The 26,557-nt window shown below is 33.4% G+C and overlaps 1 long non-coding RNA gene across 1 annotated transcript; it reads left to right on the forward strand.

The window, feature by feature from the left end:
* The first annotated feature begins 152 nt into the window (after nt 1–152).
* Nucleotides 153–23,870, forward strand: LOC119643671. The gene is made up of 3 exons (XR_005248373.1): nt 153–246; nt 306–575; nt 23,807–23,870. It is a non-coding gene; the product is annotated as an uncharacterized LOC119643671 (long non-coding RNA).
* The last annotated feature ends 2,687 nt before the right edge of the window (nt 23,871–26,557 follow it).

Raw genomic sequence — 26,557 nt, forward strand, 5'->3', positions numbered from 1 at the left:
CAACGTACAAAGACTAAAGCGAAGTTTTTAAAGACAATATATATATATATATATATATATATGTATGTATACATATATATACATATATATGTATGTATGTATACATATATATACATATATACAAGTTTTATATTTATATAAAGTTGACCGTGCGGCCGTTTTAATACAATAATGAAAAACATCCAAACTTTGTTGTTGCATTGCGGTTCATCTACACGTTGTCCAATTATGCAGCCATGCGGTCGGGTAAATGGTTTTTGTTATTGTTATTATTATTATTGATGCAACGTTAAATAAAATCTTAGAGCTTTCGGCTAATCAACGATATTGATATTATTAACCGCAACAACAAATGCGAGGAAACTACATGTCATGGGAACGAACGTTGACTTAGATTGTCGAAGGCGATTTTTGCAATTTCACAAGAGTAAGAGTTGCACGCCTATGTATGTATGAGGACGCAGAATCCAATAACAATCTTAAAGCAATTTCCATATCTTCTTGTTTTGAAGAAAAGGAAATTAAGCGAAAATACGCAGTCAGTAATAATGAACAACCGGGAAACTATGAGAATGGTACGTATTAAAAATAATAATAATAATAATAGATAGCAGAGATGGCTATCTTTAGCTTGAGCCCATCTATGGATTGTACCTTATTGGAAATTTTTTAAATTCTTTTGTAATATTTTTATACAAATGACAACAGGTTAGATTTGTAAAGTATGTAAAGCATTCAGAGTCAAATTTCGGGTCAACTTACATATATGCATTTTTTGGTCCCTTTTAGAGTTCACAAAAATTCGAAAATGTGCAACTTAACATCTTTACTTTTCATTTCATTTTTAGCAAACACTAGGGTGTAGAAAAAAAAAAGTAGAGAAAAAACCTATTATTTTCAGAAATTAACTTAAATTCATAACGGATGTTAATCTGGAATCTGCCATGATTTCTTATCAGAACTATATAAGTTTTCAATAGAAGTAATCCCAACACGCGCAAATATCGCATTATATTTAGAAGGTAATGTATTTTTAATTGTTCTACTTCGCGTTTTCTGGCGAAGAATATATATCCACATACCAATTTGTCCTCACTTCTCTCTGGTGATGTAGACTGTTAACTTTAGCACCATTTTCGTGCAAAAAAAACTGATCGTAGTATATTCCTTAATGTAAAACAAGAACGGCACTAAAAATAGCATTATTCAAACTTTTCTGGTTTGGTTATTTAAAAGTACACGTTTTATGTTACAATTCTAATTGGATACAGCATATTGCGTTTCGGGTATTTTTAAAAATTTAGGATTAAATCATTAAAAAAAGGTGCCCTTTGTTAAGAAATCCGCATCACTATTTGAAGCTATAAGCGACGTTTTCCTTAATGCAAATCTACATGTAAAAAAAAGCACACTTCCTTCGATTGAAGTGGTTTTAATCAGTATTACATATCCTCCAATGGGAAAAACTCTAAATAATTTCCAGTAAGTATTTTCCATGTTCGATTGAGCGAGCATGACAGTTAACTATTGACAGGCTGGCGTACCTGGTCAGTTGCCGCACCTCATTTTTGAGCCATGATGTACAAGTTGCTTTGAAATCATTTATTAAGAAAACTTCCTCCTTTTGGGTTTTGTTCTTGATCACATATCAACTGAGACCTAGTAATTTTGGAATCCTACCTAGAGCACACTCACATGTTCTCGTGTACTTGTGCACGCACGTAGGGAATCAAAGATTCAATGCAAATCCTCTCTTATTATGTCTTGCCCCAAAGGTCAGTAATTTAAGATTGGTGGATAGTCATGTATGTGTATGCGTTAGTGGGTGCACATGTTTATTAACATTCGCATATAGTTGCGTTATATTGTATATGCGTTGCTCATTATTCATCAATACAAAACTGAACGGTTCAAATATTGTCCGAACGTTTTAAATATAGGCTGGCCGCAGTATATAATGACGGCATGAAAAATTTCAAACAAGTCTTCAGTAACGGGGACCGGAAAGGGGGTAAATCAACGAATTTGTCTACAATAGCAGTCAATTTCAAAACTCTTCCCAAAATTTTTCGAGTCCATTATTTGGAAGATAAACAACAACAATTTGAACAATTTTTTATAACTTTTTTCTTATTAAAAAAAAGTAATTTTAGCTGGTATTATCTAGAGCAAGTAATGCCTTGACTAATTTTATGGAAAATTAGTGAAACAACGTAAAAAAATATTTTGATCGCTTAAGAACTTCAAAATAAAGTTGTATCATGTATGCAACATCTTACGGCTTGAATTATGTTATACGCGTTCAATAAGAAATCACAGTTATATCAAAGTAATGACTTTTAAAATACATAAACATTTCATAATTTCAGCCCATATGAAGTGTCGTTTTCAGGTGACTAATGCATTGAAATTGTATGAGAGTAATAGCTAAACACGAAACTATTGGGGATGTTAGGCTTTCAATATCTTTTTCCTTCTTAAGACTCATGCAAGAAAATGTCAGTTGTGATGCTCAATCATTGCGGAGTACTTACTTGGTTATTATAGTTAATGTGTTGAAGATACTTTGTGTTTTTGTGCTCTCTTTCTTGTATATGCCAAGCTGTTCATGTGATAAGGGGATATGTATACCACCTTCTAGAACTTTCACAAATTTTTGAAGGTACGACTCTTAATAGGAGCTTACAATTCTGCCGATTTCCAAAACTTCTAAACTAATGACTCACTTTAACAGTAACTCAGAAATGAAACAGATGCATTATTTTAACATAATATTGGCATTCCTGAAGTATGTAAGTATAAATTGTGTATGTATTCTTTCACGGACTTGAAGCTGATCTTAAGCATTTCAATTTGCTCTCAAGGTTTAGTGTCGAAAAATTTTCAGTTTGGACGGATAACAGCAATTTTTTTTTCATTTAAGGCATAGAAACAACGCGAGTTTGGGCAAAGATTAGACGTAAAATGCCCTCTGATCGATTGTCTGTCTATCTTGATCCCAGCAATCGTACATATGGACAGACTCCTCTATGAGTGCTTCGAGATATGTTGAGTAAACATAAAAATTATGTAAAACCAAGCAATCATTGCCCTCCTTATAAGCATATTAACTTGGCGTCCACATGAACACATTAATCTATACGAAATTTTTGAACGCCACGATTTTCTATAATTTAGGGCTCTTTTCTTCGATTGTTAAACATCTTCTACAAACGTGTTTAACAGCTTAAAATTTACTCGTTTTGATTCGGGCAAATGGAATATTCTGTAGACGAAGGCATAAAATCTGAGCTTTTATTGTTGCTATTATTTTTATTTATTTACCCAACTGAAGGATGACAATGGTTGAATCCGCTTATGAATTCATGCACAGAATTGGAGAAACATTGTAAGACATATGCGCTATGAGAATAACATTGTTAACTCAGTCGTTGTATATCAATTCTGCTCTCTTAAACAATTTTCAAGTGTTCAAATATAGGATCATTAAATAAGCATTTTTTTAGGTTCGTAATAAAAAATAAACGCTAAAAGATATCAGTGTGAATTTTCTTTTATTTCAGATATCAGTTCATGTCATTCTTATTTGAAAATGGTTTAATGTAAATGACCGCCTCTGCACGTCTGTAAAAATTTATTTCTGAAACCCCGATTGTTACGACTTTTCCACACCACTCTGGTCTTTTTCACCAATAACGCGAAAAATCTTGATGAATAAAATTATTGAGAGCTCGTCTATTCGGGTAAGCCAATGTTTGAATAGAACCCCAAAATAAAAACCCAATAGAACTATATCACATGGTCTTTGTGGCAAGCTGAAAACGCATTTTTAGGGGTTAAACGATCATTGAATTTTTCTCCCAATGAATTGATTTTGCATGAAATTTATCCTATGTTTTATCATTTTGTTGAATTCACATATCGTTGAAGTCGAAATCTTCTAAATTTTGCTACAAAAAATCAATTGTCATGTTTCTCCAGCTTTCTCTATTGACGATAACTGCGATATCATTTTCATGTTCAAAAAAAAGATTTTCAGACCGCCAACTACATTCAAAAGTTATTTTTGTAAAATTTCCCCACGCACGAAACGTAACCGTGGGTTCATAATTCTGCAATAATTTTGAAAAACAAATGTACGTTCTGTATATATTGTATTCCACAAATAATGGCAAGTTTCAAACAATATACTAAATAAATGATATGTTCCAAATTTTGATAGGATTTGGTTTTGATAGGGTTTGCTTTGGAAACTGGAATGAGTGACTGCAGTAACATACGTCTCCTTGATTGCATGCTATCAGCATAGGAATAATCTATATGAATCTTTTAACATTTTTCAATTGAATTACTTTGCCAATTCTTGACGTTTAATAATTTATTTAATTTAATTAATACGTTACTTTTGGCATTAAAAAAAAAATAATGCATAAAATTCTAACGGACAAGTTCCTAAAGAAATCCAACAGTAAATGTGACACATTTTGAAAATAAACTAAAAATTTCATTAGATCTTTGGGAATTTGGGTGTTCTATAGGTACGCATGACTTGCATATACCCAAATATACATAATATATGTTTGCATACACAACAAAAACATTACATATAATATAATATTATTTTTGTGCATAATTATATACAGGCAAACCTGTAATAATTCAATACTACTCGTCGTAGTTCAAAACGCGCATATTTTTGCGATGAACTGGTTCGTAATCGTTTTCGTCACTTGAAGATACTACTTATGACTAAAAATAAAATAAAAATCATAAAAAACTATATCTAAATAGGGAAAACAATTAATTTGCCTTTAATCTCACTATAAAATTAATCCCGTCTTAATGGTTAAAAGGTCAGCAATTAACTAAAGTTATTAGATGGCGCAGTATGTATTGAAATTGGCTGATACAATATATGCATAAGAACATTGAGCATGCCTAATGAAATAGGCTGATGCAATAGGTATGAAAATGGCTGTTGCAATGTGTACATACACACTGATAGCAAAAAAAGTGATGCCAACACAGTTCAGATTGACCTAACCTCTCGGCGAAATTCAATGTGTCGATATTCCGCACAAAAAAAAAAATCGCACAAAAAGAATCGCACAAAAAAAAGATTCGCACAAAAAGAATCGCACAAAAAAAAGCGCATAAAAAAAGACAGCACAAAAACAGGTTTGACTGTATATGCAAGTATACATTATGTTATTTGTTTGTATGTCACCGCAACTTGATTGCGTTGTTATTATGTCTAGCTACGACACATGCGAAAATGCTTAATGCAAACACATATTTTTATGCCAATGATAAGAATATGCTGAACTTCAGACAGTTGCAATTCTTAACTCTAGGTTCATTTTTGAGTTGAACAAAATCAGTTGTTAAAAACCCAAAAAAGCGAAAACTTCAGTCGGTGAAAGAAAAAAAATAAAACAAACAAAATATATCTGCAGATATATTTATAGAATATCCATTCAATAATAACAATAACTGTTAACACAATATATCTAAAAACATATTATAGAAAAAAAAAATTGAAGGAAACTTAGAAGAAAACTTTTCCATGAATGCTGAACCAATTCAGTTAAGGATTGAACAACTTGAGATTTTGGTACTACAGCAGGCGATTATAAAACACCGACAACAACACCAGCTATAGCTTTAAAATGAAATAGCCAAGCATATTTAACAGATGCAGCAACAAAAAGCTGAATACGAAAATCATACGATGTAAATGCAGACAATATCCCAATATCAGCTAAAGCAAGGACAGCTTCAACAGCTTGCTTTAGTACTCGGCGCACACCATGTCCTGGATCAGTTTCACCAATAGGAGCCCTTTGAAGAAGGTCATCAGCTTCGTGTTTTTTTTAAATCGATGGAAAATGCCTTGAGTTTGCGTGGCCACAACGCAGAGTTAATAAAATATGGCAAATGTAAAATATAGGAAGTTTCTCGGAGATACAGCGAGGTCAACCCTTATGTTGCGAGAGCACAGCAGCTGGAATGGGACAAGACGACAACTCAAGATATATTTTGGAGCAAGGAAACTTTGCTCCGACGCATTTGACTACTGCAGATATATAAAAACAAGTAATATTAGAGACCTTTTTAATATATTCATAGAATCTAAACTTGATATAAATGAGATATTCATACATGACGAACAAAACCCCGAAATATACCACGCAATGTTAACGGAGATTTCAGTGAAATACTTTTTACAAAAATCAACGAAAATCTTACAACTTGCGTAAAAGATCAAAGCTATCATAATTAGGTTTAACCTTTTTGAAACAACGTTAAGTAAACTTTTTCGGTCTCATACTTTAAGAGGTACGAATACAACAACGCCAATTAGTCACACTTTCCTGGAAAGTAATTAAACTTTGTGATTCCGCTTAGCGCAATTAATATGAAGCTTAACACTTTTATTTATAGGGATGTAGATATTCAATTAGAATCTTTGACAATCTATTTCTTTATCTGTGATAATTTTCATTATTGGCGCTCTATTTGAAAATTTCATTTCGGCGAGAGTTTCGAATTACGATTAGTCGTATGAAAAGTAATAAAAACATAAAGGAGAAATTGTTTTCGGATTGAAACAAGCCTAACAAGACTAACGAGCAAAATCTATAACTTTACATATACTGATAAATTTATCAAAGAAAAACGCCGATTTTTTATGCCGTACGAATACATCAGTATGCAATATCGATCCTAATTAAGATTTGTTTTACGTGGTCTCATGGGATACGCATATCCTTTCGAAGTGCAATCCGGACAAGAAGGCAAAAGAAATAGACTAGCAGATGAATCAGATTTGGATCATCAATAATGTTGTCTTACGATTAGCCAGAGTGATACCGAGAATGAGGTATCATATAGTGTTTTTCGATCATTTTTACAATCATGCGATGCTATCTTTCGAAATAAACGGATCCATTGTGTCCGATAGAATAGATTGTAGGCTAATTGTAGGCTCGCGAACAAGAAATATCTAATGAATACGACCATCCCTAAACGATCTTATAAGCAAAGAATTTGTAATAAGTAATACGCAAGGAATTTTGGATAAACTAGACAAAATTCAACATATTTCATATTTCAATATTGATTTGGCAAAAGATTTTCACCAAGTTTTGATAAAAGAAGAGGCCAACACATAAATAAAATTTGTATCATCTATTTAGACGATATAAAAAAATTCAGAATCGGCTTCGAGAAGTCAAGATCAAAATGCAAATCGATAAGTCCTTCCGAGTCATTTTTACATTCAAAGTTGTCAAACCCGATCCCAAAAAGATAGAAATTGTTCACAATCTCAAATTTCTTGATATACGAAAATACTAATCATTTATGGGAATGATGGGCTCTTAAAACTTATCAAAGACTGCGAAGATGCCTATCCAATTACTAAATAACAAATTTTATAGCAGGGTTTGAGAAATTAAAGGTTATTCCGATAAGTCCTCCTATTTTACTTTTCCAAAATTTTAATGAAAAGCTTAAACTAATAGCAGATGACAGTAACTTTCACTTGGTGCTGTTTAACACAGGACGGCCATCCTAAATATTAGTTTGGGGAAAAAGAAATCCATTACTTTTTCGGTAGATGGCTGCACTGATAGATTTCTCATAAAGTATCGATCAAACAATTTCATATTTATGCTCATTGGAAAGGTGACATTTCGCAGTAAAAAAAATTCTTTTGCTGTTTTTTGTCTGGTGCATTCAGTTGTGAGTTACAGCGTGTTAAAAATGGAAGTGAACAAAGAGAAAATTCGGTACATTTTACAGTTTTTCTTTGACAAAGGCGAAAATGCAAGCCAGGCGGCTAAAATTGTGAATGGTGCTTATGGTTCCAATACTGTAACAGTCAATTATGTGCAATTTTGGTTTCGTAGATTCCGTTCAGGAATTTTTGATGTTAAAGATGCACCTCGCACAGGTAGGCCGGTCGTCGAAAATGTCGATAAAATCGGAGAAATGATCGAAGTTGACCGGCATGTTAGCAGCCGTAACATCGCCCATGAGCTAAAAATCGACCATAAAACAGTTTTAAACCATTTACACAAAGCTGGATTCAAAAAGAAGCTCGATGTTCGAATTTCCATCTGCGAAGCCTTGGCCAAACGGAATGATATAGACCCATTTCTTAAACGGATGGTGACTGGAGATGAGAAATGGATCACATACGATAACCCTGTGCGAAAACGATCGTGGTCAAAGAGCGGTGAAGCACCTCAAACGACCAGGAAGGTTTTGAAGGGGATTATTTATTTTGAGTTGCTTCCATATGTCCAAACGCTAAATTCTGATCTCTACTGTCAACAACTGGACCGTTTGAAGATAGCGATTGACCAGAAACGGCGAGAATTGGCCAACAGGAGAGGTGTCGTGTTCCACCAGGACAACGCTAGGCCACACACATCTACAGTGACTCGCCAGAAACTTCGGGAGCTTGGTTGGGAAGTTTTAATGCATCCGCCGTACAGTTCGGACTTGGCACCAAGCGATTATCATCTTTTTCTTGCATTGCAAAATTTCTTTAATGATAAAACATTGGAATCTAGGGAGGATTGTGAAAATCGACTACTAGAGTTTTTTGCAAATAGAGACCAGGACTTCTATGAGAGAAGCATTTTGAAGTTACCTTTAAAATGGCAACAAATCATACAACAAAACGGTGCATATTTGACCCAAATCGGACAATCCGAAGCATGTTAAATAAAGTCCTGAAGTTCATATAAAAATAATGGATTTCTTTTTCCCCAAACTAATATTACGCCACAAGAACACTTTATGTTCAGGAAAAATCTGCTCGACTATAGAGCAGGAATCAGCTATAACTTGGGAAGTGAAATATTTAACAACTTACTATGGTGTTGAAGTTCAATACAGATCAACAATTACTTAAGTTGCGGTAAGCTATAAACAATGGAAAGAACACCCCAAGGTATAAAATTGATTACATTAAGAGCAAAGAAAATCGTATGGCTAATTTCGCGCGTCCCGTAGTTGTTGAGACAAATGAGACTCTCTGTGGAGAGTTTCAAAACCAGTAAAAATTCCTCGAATTAAGACTTCTTCCTTACTGGTGGAAACAATCCACTCTCAGGAGGAGGAAGTAAATGACAATTTCTCTATCTTAGAGACAGTTATTAATAGATTCAAAACGCAAATAATAATAACAGATAATAAAAGTAATAAAGCAGCACAATTAATTTTTTAATAAAAACAAAATGTGTATAAATAGGGCAGATTTATCTCTCAGAAAATTGGTAATATGCTTTGTAGTCATTTTTTAAAAGGCCGTGTAGTAATTTATTATAGAGTAGACGAAAGAACTTAGTATTAGTTTCAAAGCGCTATTAAAAAAAATTATTCGGAACAGGTCTGATATTAAATTTGTGAAATGTTTTTATTTTGCTGAAGGGGGATCAGGAGGAATGTACAACCTTAAATTAAAAACAACACTTCTTAAAATCGTAAGTATTTATGATTTTTGTCCATTTACAAAATATGACAGAAATCCAGTAAAATCCAAATTCCGTCACACAATTCCATGTACTTCAAATGAAATAATCCATGCAGATACATATGCCAATAGTGTCATAATTTTTATATATAAATTCCCCAAATATGATTTGCATTTTACCATTCGAGATAGAAATGGTCAGACTATTGTTCAAAAATAGAATATATTGAGTTTAATACCGAAAATATTCGCAAATATTTAAATAAAGAGAACACAGAATATCATTTTACAAAAGCTAGAAACTCTATAGGCAGCTCAGATAATGAAAGACAAAACAAAAGATTTCTCAAAAAATTAGTGTCTTGAATCTTGAAAAAATAATGCCAATTATAAACGTAACGGTTAAAGGTATTAAGTTTTACAACCATACCTCTCATTCAACAATCAAATGTAATTTTTTCCAAGTTTATAAAAGCCACAAAATGTAGAATAATAAGCAAGCAAAACAGAAAGCTCTGATTTTCTCACAAATGGTTTCAGTTCAGATACTGCTATTAACTTACTTTTATTAACAAGAAAATAAAAACTATAGAAATTGTAAACCAAGCTATAATTCTACCTTATATGGTAAACTGATACTACCGATATCAAATTCTAAATTTCTAGAAATCGATTCAGATAAAAAGTATTTTATAATTATTAATAATATACCATAAAAGTAGAAGGAAAATAAATCATTAAAATATCTAGAAAGAAATTGCAGCTGTACTATAGATTCGGATTGCAAACTTAAATATAATGATAAATTTAACATAGTAGCGATTGATGAAGAAGCTGTTGTTGTTAAAAACACAGACAGAAAAGTGGTGTTAAATAGTTAATTAATTTGCTTTCGTTTATTTTTTAATTTTAGTAACTGTGTACGAAAAGATATAAAAAGTTGAACAGTCTTTGAGTAAAAATTCTACTTTACAACTTAGAAATTACCAATTATTATTAATATTGTAAATAAAGTAATAGTAAAATTATGGAAAAAATGTAAAACAAACTCTGAAAGGAAAAGGTGAAAAAAGAAAAACAAGGAAGAAATTTATATTCGGCGGAGACGGAATTTCGCATACAAACGCTTTGTCCTCTTAAGATTTTAGTGTCCAAAAAATAAGTTTTTAAAAACGCCGCAAGATTTTATGTATTAAACGTCCACCAGAATTAGATTATAACTAACACAATTTACCGCATTCTACTTTCCGACTCCTCTCATTTAATACCTATATCGAAGGTATTTTTAAGAAAATATATATCCAGTAAGTCGTGAGATCTATCACAATTAATTAAGAATTAACGAACTTACTTAACTCTACCCTCTACGTCCTTTTATATGAGACCCATATTCTTGGTATTGCAACGAAAAAATTAATCCATCAGGTCGTGGTGTCCATCACATTTATTTTAGAATTAACACATTTTTAAACCGGTAATATATATCCATTTGAGGAATATACAAAATAGTTTTAAGCATTTTGTCTTGTTTACTTTATGAATGATAAGCACAACTCCTCAAAGAAGTAAAAAGGAAAATATAAGCATTTGTAAGTATATGTGCGCATGGTCGGTTTTTCCAATTTTTGCACGTAAAGGGCAGACTGTTTCGTGAAGTAAATGTGAAAAATTTCATTCTTGCTACTTCTATAATTTCTGAGCTACTGTTAAGAAAACCGGCTTTTCAGCTTACGCTCCGCAGCGAGCTTTTACTCTGACCAATTTCGTGCACTTTTAATACCAACTTGCGTGTAAAAACTTCCAATGGTTTTACGAAATTTGCAGTCGATGTCGTCGTTCTTGCAACCAGGAGAGTTGTGTCAACAGACACCACACAGACGCTCAGACATGGCTTATCAGTTTAGAAGTTCATATTAATCAAGAATACATTAACTTTATAGGTTTCTTAAAGTTTCGTTTTTGGTATTACATACACCATGCAAAAAAAAAAAAAAAAAATGGCTACACCCCAATACTTCAGTAGTAGGTATAAAAATAATGGTTTCTGTAATCTAAATGAAAAAAGGAAATTTCATAAAAATATTTCTTATGGGATCAACATGTTCATTCTAATTATAATATCAAGAATATTGTCAATGCTTGTATTTGTAATTCTAAAAATTAAAAAGTCAAGATAATACGGGAGCAATGCAGAAATGTGAAGCAAAGGACTAATAAACTTCCACATATACATATTTAGGCTTCCGAACTCAGGAGAAGTAAAGTCGGAGAACGTACGTATAATCAAATATACGAAATGTATGGCTCCATAAATAATCACATATTTTGTCATTTGTTTGTATGTCACAGCAATTTGATCACACTGAGTTTGTTTGGCGGCTAGACACAATAACAATGCGATCAAGTTGCTACGAGAATGCTTGCTCATAAGAACATGGTGAATTGTAAAACACTTACAACTTTAAGCTCTAAGTTTCTTTTTTGAGCAGAATGAAATCAGTTGATAAAAACTCAACAAAATGAGAATTGTAAATCAGCCGTTCATCATTGTGCTTCTCGGTTTTGTGTGGGAATAGCTCGAGTAGATACCTAAGAGGCGAACTGTCGCCCCATAACTACCGAAAAATTTTTTTTTGGGTGTCTTTTTCTTATATCATATCCTATTCCGCAACTTCGTTGGAAATCAAACCAAACCTTATCTGCCTACATAAACAATATAGAGTAATCTACTGATCAATTATAAATGTAATAACGAGTGTCGTTTGGAGTAAAATGTTTGTTCATAGTTGCGTGGAAGTTAATAACCAAACCTTTCCTAACAATAATTAACGTTGTTAAAGGTATTAAATGATGTGATCATAAACAACTAAGAAAACCGAATTGACCGAATTTTTTACACCCATCATCGTTATCATAAAACAGGCTCAAAAAAAAGAAAAAAACTAAGCTGCCATATTGTATAATAACGCATGGTTGGAGTTGTTCTTTTCTTTATTTTTCTAGTGTAAAGGAGGAAATTTATATCGTGTATCTGATGTAGTTTATGGGCAAAAAGCTCACAAAGGCGGGATGTACTTAATTGGTAAAGAAAATTTTCCAGGACAGAATATGCCGATTATCGATTTGGACCATTTTCAATATCAATCGGCTAGCGCCGGGTTCCGATGGTTTTACCGAATTTGAAGCAGATATCTTCATTATTCCAATCATATAGGTACCAATAGGTACACTTTGTAAGGTCTCTGAACCTTTTTCTCGGTACTGCACACGTTTTGATAAAAGCATGAATTTTTAATAGTTTATAATTTTGATTAGGCGTGGCTGATTTTTACTATATATGCATAGGTACTGCAACACTACCCGTACATATAAAACCACTTATAAATTGTTTTATCTTTAGCGGTTTATAAGTGACGAGCAATATTTTTGAAAACGGATGTGCTCTCAGATTATGTTATAGTGAAGTCGTGTCCTTTGACCGGGTTGGCTCAATTTTAAACCCAATTTCCAATCTATATACCAAATTCGAAGTCGCTGCTGCGAACAGGAGGATGTTTTCCGAAGGTATTATTAAAACAGACAAACAGACAGAAATATTTATTTAGAATTTGATGTTAGTCAAGAGTATATATACTTAATAAGGTCTCAGAGGCTTCCTTCTGGCTGTTGCAAACGTTTTGACTTTCTTCGATGATGGTGAAAAAAAATCAATTTACATATCAAGTCTTCGACGAAAAAGCTTTCTTCGTTAATAAATTGTCTTACAATATTTCTACATTGTAAAAATGAGATTTATAAAGCAAATTCTAAAAAGTCAGATTGTAGATTGCTTACTGATAATGTTTCTAATGACTGATTATGGTGCTAGACTTTGACGTAATTGTACAGTTTTAGCGTTGTAGCGTTGTGTTATGCTATGTTAAACGTAATCAACTTTATTTAGCTCTTTGTTTACAATAGTGATGAACAATACAACTTCAGAGCATTTTCGATGAGTTGATCTTGGTTAACAACTTGAATTTCCTTGTTTGTTAAGAAAAGGCTATATGCTTAGATAAGACTTTAACGCCAATAAAATGTTGAAATTTTCCCCAAAGAATAAACTGTCACGAAAATTTACCCAGCAGCACTGACCCTATATTCTTTTAAACTTTTTCGATTACAAACCGATAAGAAAGTCGATTTTAATGTATACACCACATATATGTGTGCATAGTCACGAAAAACCAATTGAGACAAAATTTATTTGACTCCAAAAGCTTATTTAAACGAAATTTGCTTATACAATTTATTTTTTTATTGAATTGAGCATTACACTAAAAATATCAATAGCTTAAAAAAATTTGCTTATACAATTTATTTTTTTATTGAATTGAGCATTACACTAAAAATATCAATAGCTTAAAAAACTCTTTGGGTTTTGAAAGACTCCTCTTGTGAAATTTTATTTCCTACGTACAAAAAAGAGGAAACTCTATATTAGGTCTTTGGGAATCTGATTAAAGAATCAGATTGCATGTCTCTTGTCTTATTCTCTTCACGAAAGTGCTCCAACTTTCACAGCGGAAATGAGAGCTATTCTTCAATCTACGAAATTATGTTTTGCTAGCAAAAACAATCTTAAAACTGTTACTATCGCCGATAGTTTTTGTCAAAAGCTATCCGAAATTTCTCAAACTGTGTAACTAATCGAATATTGGAAAACGAGCAAGCTGATTAAGCTGTGAGGTCTACTGCTTTTGCAGCTTTAATTAGGGACGGTATCAGAGAAAAGTTGCATCTTCAAAGACACATTAAAAAGAAAATTAAACAGAAAATTACGGAACGAAATCTAAAATATTATCATCAATACTACTGCTCTGGGTAAAATCACTATTTTCTTTATTGCGTGCAACTAATATTGATAAAATCAACGTCAAAATCTTTGCTAGAATTTATCTTGGCCGTATAATAGAAACACACAAATAAATGCTAAAGAAATGTATTTCTCGAATCTTTAATTGCGAATAAAGCTCAGAATAAAGCTGCTTCTTTGTGTTTGCCTAAACTTTTCCTTCATTAGAAGAATTGTATTCGGAGCAACTAACTCTATGGAGATCATGAAATCAGCTGCAGAACGTTAAGTTAATATATTACTTTATTAAAGCTACTAAATCAACATTCTCTTCTAAACTATAGCCAATAGCTAATGTTGCTTGTGCTCATCGTTTTTTGTTTTAGTCTAAGAATTCATTTCATTAGTCTAAAAATATAATAGCAATAATAGTACAAATATTATTAATAATAGTTCAAATGTTACGATTTGAATTATTCACTTTATTGGTTTCTGCGAATGCTTTATTAGTGCAAGGTTTCTCCCTTTCTTCCTTCTATCTTCCTTCTATCTTTAAAAAGTCCGTTCTATTCTCCAAGTATTTTTCTTTAGTTTATATTGAAAAAATCGTTAAGAAAAAGGTATACCACTTTTTTGCAGCGGCTGCCGTTTCGAATATACAGCGAATTTGATTGTACGACATTGCATTCTCATCGCAGAGAAAATTTTGTGCAGCATTGTAAGACGATTGGATATGCGGAGGTCCCGCGAAGATACTTCTTTCGTGGGATTGACATGTTCCCATCTAACATATCTCTTTACGGCCGACATTTTAAAATTGACTGGGCTATATTGCATTGCCACAGTAGCGAAATTAGTACACAAAATTTCATTTCGGTCAGATACGCGAGAGTTTAAAATATCGATTGCTGACAGGAACACAAATTAAAAAATAACCTTATAGAAATACTGTCATTAAAAACTTTTAAAAAATGAAGCCATACTCGCCAGATATCTCCAGTTAACGTGGCTGCAACGAAACTAAAGCGAAATAAAAACATCTAACCTGTATATCTGTAGTTAAAAAAGTAGGTAGGGGTTTCCTACAAATATGATTGGCGAACATATGAAAGAAAAATTTTGATTTTCAACCAGAAGCGAGGGCTTTTTTTAAATCATTTATGTATAAATTGGCTTACTAAAAGTACCATGCGTACTTTTATTTAGAATATTAATTTAAATAGAATCTAAGAAATTCTGATAAAAGAATAATTGAATGAATTTTTACAATTATGATGCTCACCATTGTGCAATGGTGTGTCGGGAAAGCCGAGCTTAAATTTTTGAATGTATTGTAAAAACATATTATTTATCCAAGCAACGTAAATACGCCCAAACATCTTTATGTATTCAGATTCATTTTCTTTCCTCGAAAATTTGTTGCTCAAAATTATATCTTTTTTTGCGTCTGTGAAGGAGATAATCGCATAACTTATTTTTGATATAAAGTGCCACGGCAGAAAAGACGCAAACAAATGCATAATTCCATAAACTAATTTACAACTAAGTCCAAAAACTTCAATGTCAGTGTACTAGAGTAGTTACAAATCAAAGGTCTTCTGGCAGTAACTTCGCAACAGCCATTCGTTTGACAAAAGCATTCTTTTTTTTTTGATCGCTTGGGAAAAATCTCGGAATTGCAAAAAATATTATATAAATTTTGCAGCTTTGCAAATTTTGAACCTTGAACTTTTGCGGCACAGGATCTTTACTTAAATTTGCTATTAAGGATTTTAAGTCAATTTCATTTAAAAGCCCAAACTCCAAGTGATGTATTTAATTCTGATCATCCTTCCGCAATTATAAAATACCAACTGAAATAACGCAATTTACAGGTGTTTTGCACTTTTGTTATTTTTAAAACAATTTAAAAATGCGAATTTGGTGTGTTGATTTATAATTGTTGTTGTGTTGTTTTTATTTGGTTTATTTATTTATTTATCTACACATGAAATTCAGCTAGAATAAATTAGCAGCCCAATTCAAATGAATCTTAAAAATAAATTTTATGTTCAGTCTTAATAAGTCTTACAAAATATTTAAAGAAATATAAAGAAAATATGTAAAAATAAAAAGAACATCAGTCATTTATATATAAATAGGAATAAAAATGAAAAAAGAAAAAAAGGAGGTACACTTCTAGTACAGATACCCGCACCTAGTGTAAATCCAAGCAGGGAATAAACTCCTAAGCTGTTGCAAACACGAAACAAATACTTTTCAGCGCTCAGCATCGTATTGAAAATTGTTACAGCTGTCGCTGTTGAAAACAAAATTGCGCTATAGGTTTGCTGATTTTGAACGAAATCATATGGACACCGATGACGACCAACACAATGGAGAATTAAAAAAATGAGTAAACTAGAAAACATTAAAAAATTGTGAAAAATATTGTCGATTGTCCAGAAGTGAGATAATTGATATTGTAAGGGTTAAGTTGGCGTTTAGAATATATATCAACAGGCTTAAACGAGCAATAACGATTAATTATTGATTTCCATGGTTAATATTTGGTCAATGTAATTTTGGATGTTACTTAGTCTAATGTCGAGTATGGATAGGCGGAACAGTCGTGAGTTAGGGAAACAAGCAGGCTCATTCGAATATAAAATTGTAAACGAAGAGGAGAGTGTCCTCGACCATGAGTTAGATCTTGGACAACACCAATTTTGACGATGATTGTAAACAGGAAATGATCGAGTGGTCGGTCAATGAATAATTTAAAATATTAAAATAATAAAATATTATACAATATAAATATATAAAATAGTAAATTCGATTTCGCAGAATATCGTGAGACCGCTAGAAAATAAAAGTTCATAGCTACTCTGAACACTCGATAACGTCGATTCCTATTTAGAATTATTGGTTACCATCGGCAGTAATATAGACTATAATGTACGGTTCGTTCTTTCGGTACGACCGTTTGGCCTTCCACAGCATTAAAAATATGCTTGATATCAGTTTCTTGGCAGTATTTGGAAAACTTCTTCGAAGTAAACGCCATTTGTCGATCGGCTTCAATAAGCATAGCTATTCCAAAGAAACTCGTTTAACGTTGAAAGAATATGCTTAGCAGATGTATTCTTAACGGCTGCATGGTATATCTAATGAACTCATCTGCAAAAAATAACATATTGTTACGGAAATCCCAATTTCAGTTCACTCCATTTAATTGATTTTCCCAAAAAATAAGTTAGCTAGAGAGGGAAGATCCAAGTGCACATTTGGGGCGTGTCATGCAGCTGCCAATTTGTCTTCAACATTTACCAAGCCTATTGTCTGCTTTATGGTATCATCTTGTAACTGGGTTGAGCAGCAATGGCTTTCGTCAATTGTGATTTTACAGGTTTGTACACACTGCTACACCGACATCACAATGAATTTTGGTAGGCATTCTACTAAAGGCATTTGTGATCGTCGTTGTCAGTACAATCACGACTTTGATTTTTTCGCTCCAAGACTGCCACAGCAAGTGTTTCAAGTTCGTAACTGTACAAATTCTAGACTAGTTTTAGATAGGCCCCAACCCGTTGCAAGACCATTCCAACAAGGCCACGCGAGCTTCCATATGCATGAATTTCATGCATTTACTCGATATGCAACCATTACACGAAAGGATGAACGTTTAGTTTTTAAATGAATAAAAGATTTTTTTTTGTTCATTCGTCTACTCAAATCTTGCTCCCTTCTTTAATAATTTATGCAACGGTCCACCCAAAATCAAAATCCACGAATAAACTATTTGACGTATGCAGGTAGACCTAGGAACTCCAGATAAACATGTTGGATGCTGATATTTTCTTATCGTCTCCGTTCAAATCCTTACAGGCATAATATCTTTTGAAGTCAACTGGTGATCCAGAAATTCAATCTTCGTTTTAAAAAACTCATACATGTTAACCCGGTTTCCGTCAGTGTTTTGAAAACAATTTCCAATGTAGTTAGTTTAGTCCATATATTTCAACCTTTTCCCGTATTTTCTTTATTCTTAGCCATTAAATTTTTAAATACAGTTGGCCTTTTTTAACCACCGCCTTTAGTAATAAGAGTTGCATATTTTCTATTCTCGGGCGCAATCTCGACTTACTCATTATTCAAATCTAGCGTTGTAAACTACGTGAATTTTGTTGCTTGTTGTAGACATGCGCACAATATTTGAAAGTTTCCTTCACTATTAAGTGATTTAATTTTCAAACTTATTCAGCATCACTTTCCTTCTTTTGTAACACAACCGCGCTCGGATATTCTGATTCTGACGAGAAAACGAAATGCAAAGCTCTTCCAACTTGACAAGGATGTGTGTGAAGCACCTAACCGCAAATGTACTGCTTCATCAATACGATTATACACCTGAAGCATGGAGCACCTATTATCCCAATCGTAAACAGTGGGTTTGGTTAGACTCAGGAATTGCTTCGGGAATGTTTACAACGCTTAGAAGGAAGCGCCAAAGGATACAAATTCTTGATCAGCCTCAAATTCTAAGTCAATTTAAGTAAATCCGTTTGTCCGTGTTTATAATGCCTGTTGTAAACATTCTCCTGGCAGAAAAATGAAGTTATCAACTTCGAATGTGGCAGAAACATTGGAAGTTCTTCCATGCAGGTTGGTATTGAAAATAGAGTAAATCGGTCGAAGCACACGCTCACAGTACCACGTAAACTCAGAATACCTTTGTTTTTCAAAGGAGTAAAAAAATGATTTTTTGCTCAGTACTCATAAAGTGTAGCAGATAAATGCAAAAAAATTGAACGCATATTCTGTGGGCGATGTTGAAGAACTTGCATAAAAATGGAAAAAATTAGCCACGCCTTCCCAATATTGTAGTCTATCAAAATTTTTTTTTTTTCAATAGTTTTATAAGGCGCAGAGAAATTCTTCAAAAACCACGTAAAGTGAATAAATTCTTGGGCAGTTTCAATTTTGAATGCCCCTAAACATGTCCGTTTATTCACTTATCCGTCTGTCTGTCTGCGCCACTTTGGAATATGTTCGGTAAATATTCTCCCGTTAGCGAAAATGAAGAATGGTCAGTTAGTTAATAAGTTTACAATACATATATCTTCAGTCTATGCATTTTAAGTAATTGGCCTTTCTTTGGGGGATGTGCACTAAGTGAACAGATAACTTCACAACCGTAAACAGTAGTACATTAAGTAAATTTTCAGCATTCAATATATATTAAAGCTAAGATTAAGCGTTTCTTTCCGTATCATAAAGCAGTCTTTGTTTTAATGCAGTGTTTTAATGTAAAGTTGATAAGTAGTTAAATTCAATTTGAACTAACCAGCGCATGTAATAAATTCTCTTTGGTATTTGTGGAGAAAGAAGGTGGTGTAAAAAGACGTGCGGTGAGGAAACATAACCTACTATCAATTTTTATGAGAAATTTAACATAAATTTGTTGACCAATTCGCTATTCCTAATAGCTGGTAAATATAACAACCATGTAGTGGGTACACATAGTGTGTAGGATTCCCGAAATAAAAATTCAATTTGTTATCGAAAAAATCTATTTGCCAATCGTTCAGTTTCTCGATAGTATCTGCAAGAATTACTGTACGTATCAATTAAACAGGTCAAAAAGTTTAACCGTTAATCAATCAAATGGTGTGCGCTGAAGATATGAAGGGAATACACAATAAAAGATTTGAAGTTGAACCCATGTGCGCTCTACTTAGGAGGGATAATAAGCGGAAACCAAATTTCCAACTTGAAATTACCGTTCAAGCTTATAAGTCAAAAAAAACGGTGATATTCAACCAATATTACACTTACCGTACTCAATGCGCAGTAAGAAACCACAAACCCTTGGCAGCCCTCGGGTGGGTTATATATAGTAATCTCTATCGCAGTTTCACCCACGCTCAACACGAACTTGACAAAATTTATTAGCTGTAACGGTGACCACGCAAAAAGTATCGCGGCTGTCTATTGCATAAACACATTAGAAGGGGCTCCATATCTAAGCTAACCTAAATAATAATCACTTCTAAGCCAAATAAACTAGAACTATTCTAAACCGATTACATAGACTTATGCTGAAAATCTATCCAAGGTGAAAACAACTCTATAATTATATTTATGATTTGCATTAAATTTTTTTTTTTTTTTGCTTCCGCTAACATAACTACTTTTTGGTGACTCTCGAACAAATACTTTTCATCACTTCATAGGTATGAAGGTGTCAATGGATTAAAATTTGTTTTCAATATGCTACTTAAAATCGTCTCTCCGGCTTTTTTAATTCTTCTTTTGTTATCGGCGTAAAATGAAATTTTCTATCATAATTGTAACATTTAAAATTTAGTAGCTCTTTGCTTTGTTAGTTGCAAGAAACAAATTTCGGAGGCGTATCTTTTGTTCTTAACGTCGTTGAACAACCGTTATGTTCGCGAACGCCTTCTCCCGATTTTCTTTTCTCCCCTAGATGGTTTGAATTTACCTGACATTTCCTGACGCGCATATAACGAAACTGCTGATACCCTGACCTTGAAGATGGTAAGCTTCGATAAATTTTTGGGTGCTTTATAAGTTGAACAATATGGCCAATTATTGTCATGGCTGGTTAGGGTATTTATCACTACGGATACCTATCACCTTACCCTGCTTCCCTTAAATGTTACTTTTGCAAACGTTGCGCATGGGCATGGTTCTGATAAAGGTATTTAGAAAAACTAATTATAACTTTGTTATGTTATATTGAGTGGAACTTGGAGAGATGTGGTGCTTTTGACCATTAATCCACCCATGATTTGATAGTAATTGTTTAATCTTTTCAGCCACTTATTTCATTAAATACGTAATGTACTTTTCATTTAATATCCTTTATCGTCTATTACAATTCCTTCGTATTCTTCACTCACTGTTAGGAATGATGCAGTTCAAATATTGGAACATGCATGGGTCAAAGGCCATTTTATTTTTTCAGTGATAATCACCATGGATTTCGCTTGCAGTGAACGTAGAACAAGAGGAAACATGTATTTCTATATATCCGCTCGTGCCCAGAAGTATCGGCTGCAGTGAAGTAACTTTTACAAACTTTTAAAAAATTTAAGGAAACGAATTATTTCTGTCCAACATTGAGATTTGGTAGCGCTAAAAATTACCTTATTTGCACGATCCTTCGAAGTCTTGAATAAGCGCGTCTCTCATCATGCAGAATCTATTTTGTAGTTGGGCGCGGCGTGGTTCCTCGTAAAAAGAGAACGAGCGACACAATGTACTGTCGTCTGCAAACATGGGAAGGGAACTTTCGAAAAATGGACATTAGCATTCGTGTAGGATTTTTTAAGTAATCAGCAAGAAAGTTGGCTATCTCTGTACACTTACAGGAGGACAGAATGTGTGCAAAATCATTTGTTTCTTTCGGACTCAACAAAATTTAAAAAGGTGTTGTTTGTCTTTCAGACAGTGAACGTAACTGCGTACGCCGAATATGTGGGACAGATTCTCCCCAAGGCGTCCTTCCCAAATTTCCTAAAAAATATATCCCTTTTATTGCATAACAAGCTCAAGCCAAAAATATACCAATTTTGACAGTCAGATGACACTTTAACCACATTCGCAAGTACAAACTCAGATATAACACTCGAAAGAATATGATAAAAGATCCAGAATAAGATTAATAAAACATATGTGAGTAACCGATTGCTCCTCTGAGATGGCCTGAGCGAGTATTAAAGAACGATTCGATCGGTCTCAAAAAATAGCGAACTCGTGTCTAGAAACGGTCAGGAATCTACAATCAGTGCAAAATGAACACGCGGTGGGTTTAAGGAATTAAGCAGATGAAGAGAATCAGGTTATGATTGTATGGTCTGTGTTGCTGTCAGCAGACAATAGAACATCAATTAAGAGGTGAATTAAATGTATAGAAAAAGATAGTAATCTAACAATAACCGACCTTGTCAAACTCTTCCGCCAATGATGTGAAGACATTAAGTTGCATAAATCGCTTTCAACGAGACTTTTCAAATATGTTGAAGTCACATTGCAATTAATTCTGCGTAGGGTTAATGCTTTCGGTAAAATAAGTTACTCAAATGTTGTCGATTTCTGGCCATAGTAGTAGAATGGAACTAAACTAAACTCTCTTTTCTTCAATTGCCTTAAAGTTGTCCCAATACGGATGTAAGTTCGTCTGTGACCGTATAAGAGCCAAGCAGTCATTCACCATTCATCATTCACTATTTCACATGGGTATAATCTAAAATTTGTGTTCAAGTTTTCTAATCCCTACTTGCTTCAAAAATTTGGAATTTATCGCTCCGAGAAGCATACCATCCGTGAAAGCTGAAACTGCGCCGAGTTGCTGCAGATTCGAACTCCAATTTTGATTTTACCGTAACCACATTAATGTTCATGTTTATGTTTTAAAGTAAGTACCAACACACAGTACTGTATATACCACCTCCGCTGTTGATAAACTTTAATTGGCGAGTTTGTTACTGGAATACTGCATTTCTCATCACTTCTTCTTCATGTTTAATATATAGGGAATATGTTAACATTGGATACGAAATTCAACGATACTGGTAAGACTTTAGCAGCTTCGTCTATATTTGGGTGAACTATTAATTAAATTGATCCATGAAACCACAAGGATTATTTTTATCAGTGGTTACAATTTTGAAGTTGTTCATTATCTAAGTACATTGTTGACATTATAACAACCATTTTCAGAACATTTCAACATCGTATAGAAAATCGGCATGGGGTTTTAAAATAAAAACGTCGTATCTGGATATGCTGCCATGTACATGAATCTAGCTCTTTTCTTTAGCGGTAATATCAAAATGTCCTGAGAAACCTATATCACTTCGTTGCACTATTGACTCGTTTCATGAATAAATGTATTGCTACCAATGGATACAATCAGTCTCAAAAGCTTCGTAGTCAACCGAATATCAGAAATCCTAGGCCGAATCATTTGGAAGCATTTAGAACTAAAGCCAACTTTGTCTTCAGAGGAATCATGCCCGAGTACTTGGTAAGCTGTAGAAAAGTCGTCTTTCAGTAGCAACCGATACTGGTAAATACAAAAGCAGGACCTCAGTTTATTTCTTAGAAAAACTTGACGAGCAAGATACAATGGGCTTGTCAACTATAGTTTTGGGACTAATAAAATCGGTTAGTGAAAATGAGCTAAGCCCGCTATTAGGAGGTTCCAAATTGTCGGAAACTGTGCTGCGGGACAGTGCAGGTTCATATGTTCTGGAAACATATAGAAGCTACAACCGTCGCCATCCTAACTTCTGTTAGAAGAATTAAAACAAGTAAAGCTAATTTGCATTATTTTGTTCAGGAGTGCATTTACCAAAGAATTTGGGATTTGTAGTTCCGTAAAACTTTCAAAACCATTAAAGTTTCGCCTCTTTTTGCCCCCCATTAAATCCAAAAATACTAAACATCATTTCGAATTTTTTGTTATTATACAGTACATCAGTATTGGAACATTGCTGCAAGAAAGTTGTTCGACTCATAGATGTTACGGTAAGCGCAATATAACACCCATCAAAAAATACTAGATCTACTTTCAGATCGAGTTCGTACAGCACACACATTCCAAAATACCAACTACGCTTATGCCAGTCCACTAACCTTAAAATTATAGTATGGTCGTCAAAATAATAAATTTACAGATGGTCAGTGACACACAGAGAGTTGACATCAGAATAAAAAATTGAGACATTTACAGCGGGCCTCTGCCCCTTTACTTCGCGTTGCAAACCTTCCGCAGTGTTGTTGGCCTGGAAAAATTGTAAGATCCATCAAAAACGTTGGAACGCTACTTCAAAGAGTGCCGGCTCGTTGACGTTTTATTAATTGAAGTACTTTCGATACACAACCTTCTCCTTTCTTATCAGTTATTATTATTATTAATTTAGCCAGAAAATAAATTCTAAGACTAAAGTCTTAAAGCACTATCATATCTAAGTCTATTGGTTTTATTGGAAACTCTACCGCACTTGAGATGTGCGCACTGCTATTCAGTTGTTAGCCGAGAGTCTTTGCCTACTCGGCCACTGAGGCGGATTCATCAGTTATTAACTTCAGTTGTATACCTTGTGTTCTCTTTTTATTACGTGCACAAGAACGATTAAAAAAAGTATTCGTTTTCAAAAATTAAGTTGTGTCTTTCTTATCTAAGTCAGATATCTAATAATGTCAATTTTGTCGAACCCTACTCTAAGGTTCAGCAAAAGCGTTGTTAATTAAAAACTTTCATTAATTCGGTCCACGGCTTTTAAGGGTGTAAAAATTCTGAAACAATTCGACATATTTTACAATATTATTTCAATCAAGGCGATAAGGCTTCGCCGTTATTTTGAAAGCTCGTGGTGCTTATTCTTAAGAGGTTTTATTTTAAGCAAGCAGATAATTTGGTCACTCTCGTTCAAAAATTTCCATATTAGAAATGTGTCATACTCTGGCGGACTATCACAAATGGCGTAAGGAATCACTCAATGCTAAGCCAGACGCATCTCTGAAGAGTCGGAATAAAATGAGAGACCCGGAAAATTCTGATGCATGTTCGGAATTCCTCAGTTGTCGGTCCGTCCGTTTACCATTTGTTTGGCTCTCTGCGGCAGTGTTAAGCTAACCTCAAAGGATGGCAGGGGAAGTCGCTTAACTCAGGTTTCCGGCCAGAAAAACCTAGGAACTTTATGGCGATGATTTTCCTTCCTTTTAAACAAGCAAACAACATTCGCGGAATCATGATTTAACGTTGCGTAACTAGATATGTCGAAAAGAGAAAAATCGGTAAGAATGCAATAATACTATATGACTATCCTGCAGACCTTGGTCACGCAAACGACCTAGGATCACTTTTCCGTCTTCTCTTCTCAAAATACTCCAAAAAAGGTTTCTCTTGTCTCCGTAGACAAATTTAAAAGAAAATGTCAGTAAGTTCTACAAACTCTAGTATTGCAAAAAGAACAACACTAACATACGTCGGCCAAACCAATCAAGGAAGTATATATTTAATACATATGTATATATATATATATATACCTACATATAAATAAAATAATAGAACACTATAAAAAAAAACTAAATTAAATAGAGCAACAGAGGGTTATTTTATTTAACCTTATCTTGCAATCAAAACTATGCACACACTCAAACAAGGCTAATCTCTTCTTCATTTACATTGTATGTAATATAAGCAAGGAAAAACAAGAAGAATGGAAGGTGAAATTGCCGAGAACAATTTTTAGAATAAGATATTAATGTTTGGACAATTAAAATAAGATATATCCTTCAAAGAGTCGAACACAAATTGAAGAGATTTTCATCCGTCAAAATAAAGCTTACTTTTATTAAAAGCTTACCTTTGTTGAAAGCTTACTTTTATTGAAAGCTTACTTTTATTAAAATCTCATTAGAACTTACCAAAAAATTGGCTTTTGTAGCTTTGCTCAGATCATAAATGATATATGCATTGAAAATGCAGAAACGGAATATTGCACATTAGAAATAAATCTCATTACTGTAAATAGAGTAGATAAAATACATACCATGATATGAACCAAACTACAAATGTATTGCAAAACATCATGCACTAATTCCAGAATAACGTTAAAAAATATTAAAACCACTCATATCTATCATCAAAATATTACTAATGAAAGCGTCGGCCAGTTTTAATGACCGTTCGCTTAAATTTCTTGGAATTCCTGCTAAATATGTAGCACAGGAAGATAAACTTGAACTACTTGAGCTTGCTCAACACCTTAACCATAAAGAAATTGTGAAGACGGAATTGATTCATATAACAATTTCTATTAAAGATCTAAACGAATCCAACCGGCTTGCGGGTCAATCAAATAAATAATCACAATCATTGAAAAATATTGGAAAGCGCTTAAGTATATAATTGAGAGCTAAATAAGGTGCAAAAAATAGTAAAGCCATTATATTTTCTTTCGTAAAATTTGCGGTGGCAATCACTGTCTTCTGTAAAACTAAAGCGTATTTATACAATTTACATCGCATATTTTTCAGTAGAGAATTGTGAGGGAATCTTTTAGCCGCTCCGGTTGAATTTCTCAATTGATATTGTGATTCAAATGTAATAAAGTTTAACGACAATTTTATTCGTTTAAGATGTATAAGTTTGGACATGACAATCTAAGAAAAACTATTGTGTTATATTATGCATTGTTTAAATAACACGAAATTAT

Source organism: Glossina fuscipes, unplaced genomic scaffold (assembly GCF_014805625.2).
Source record: "Glossina fuscipes isolate IAEA_lab_2018 unplaced genomic scaffold, Yale_Gfus_2 61514, whole genome shotgun sequence".
Taxonomy (NCBI): Eukaryota; Metazoa; Arthropoda; class Insecta; order Diptera; family Glossinidae; genus Glossina; species Glossina fuscipes.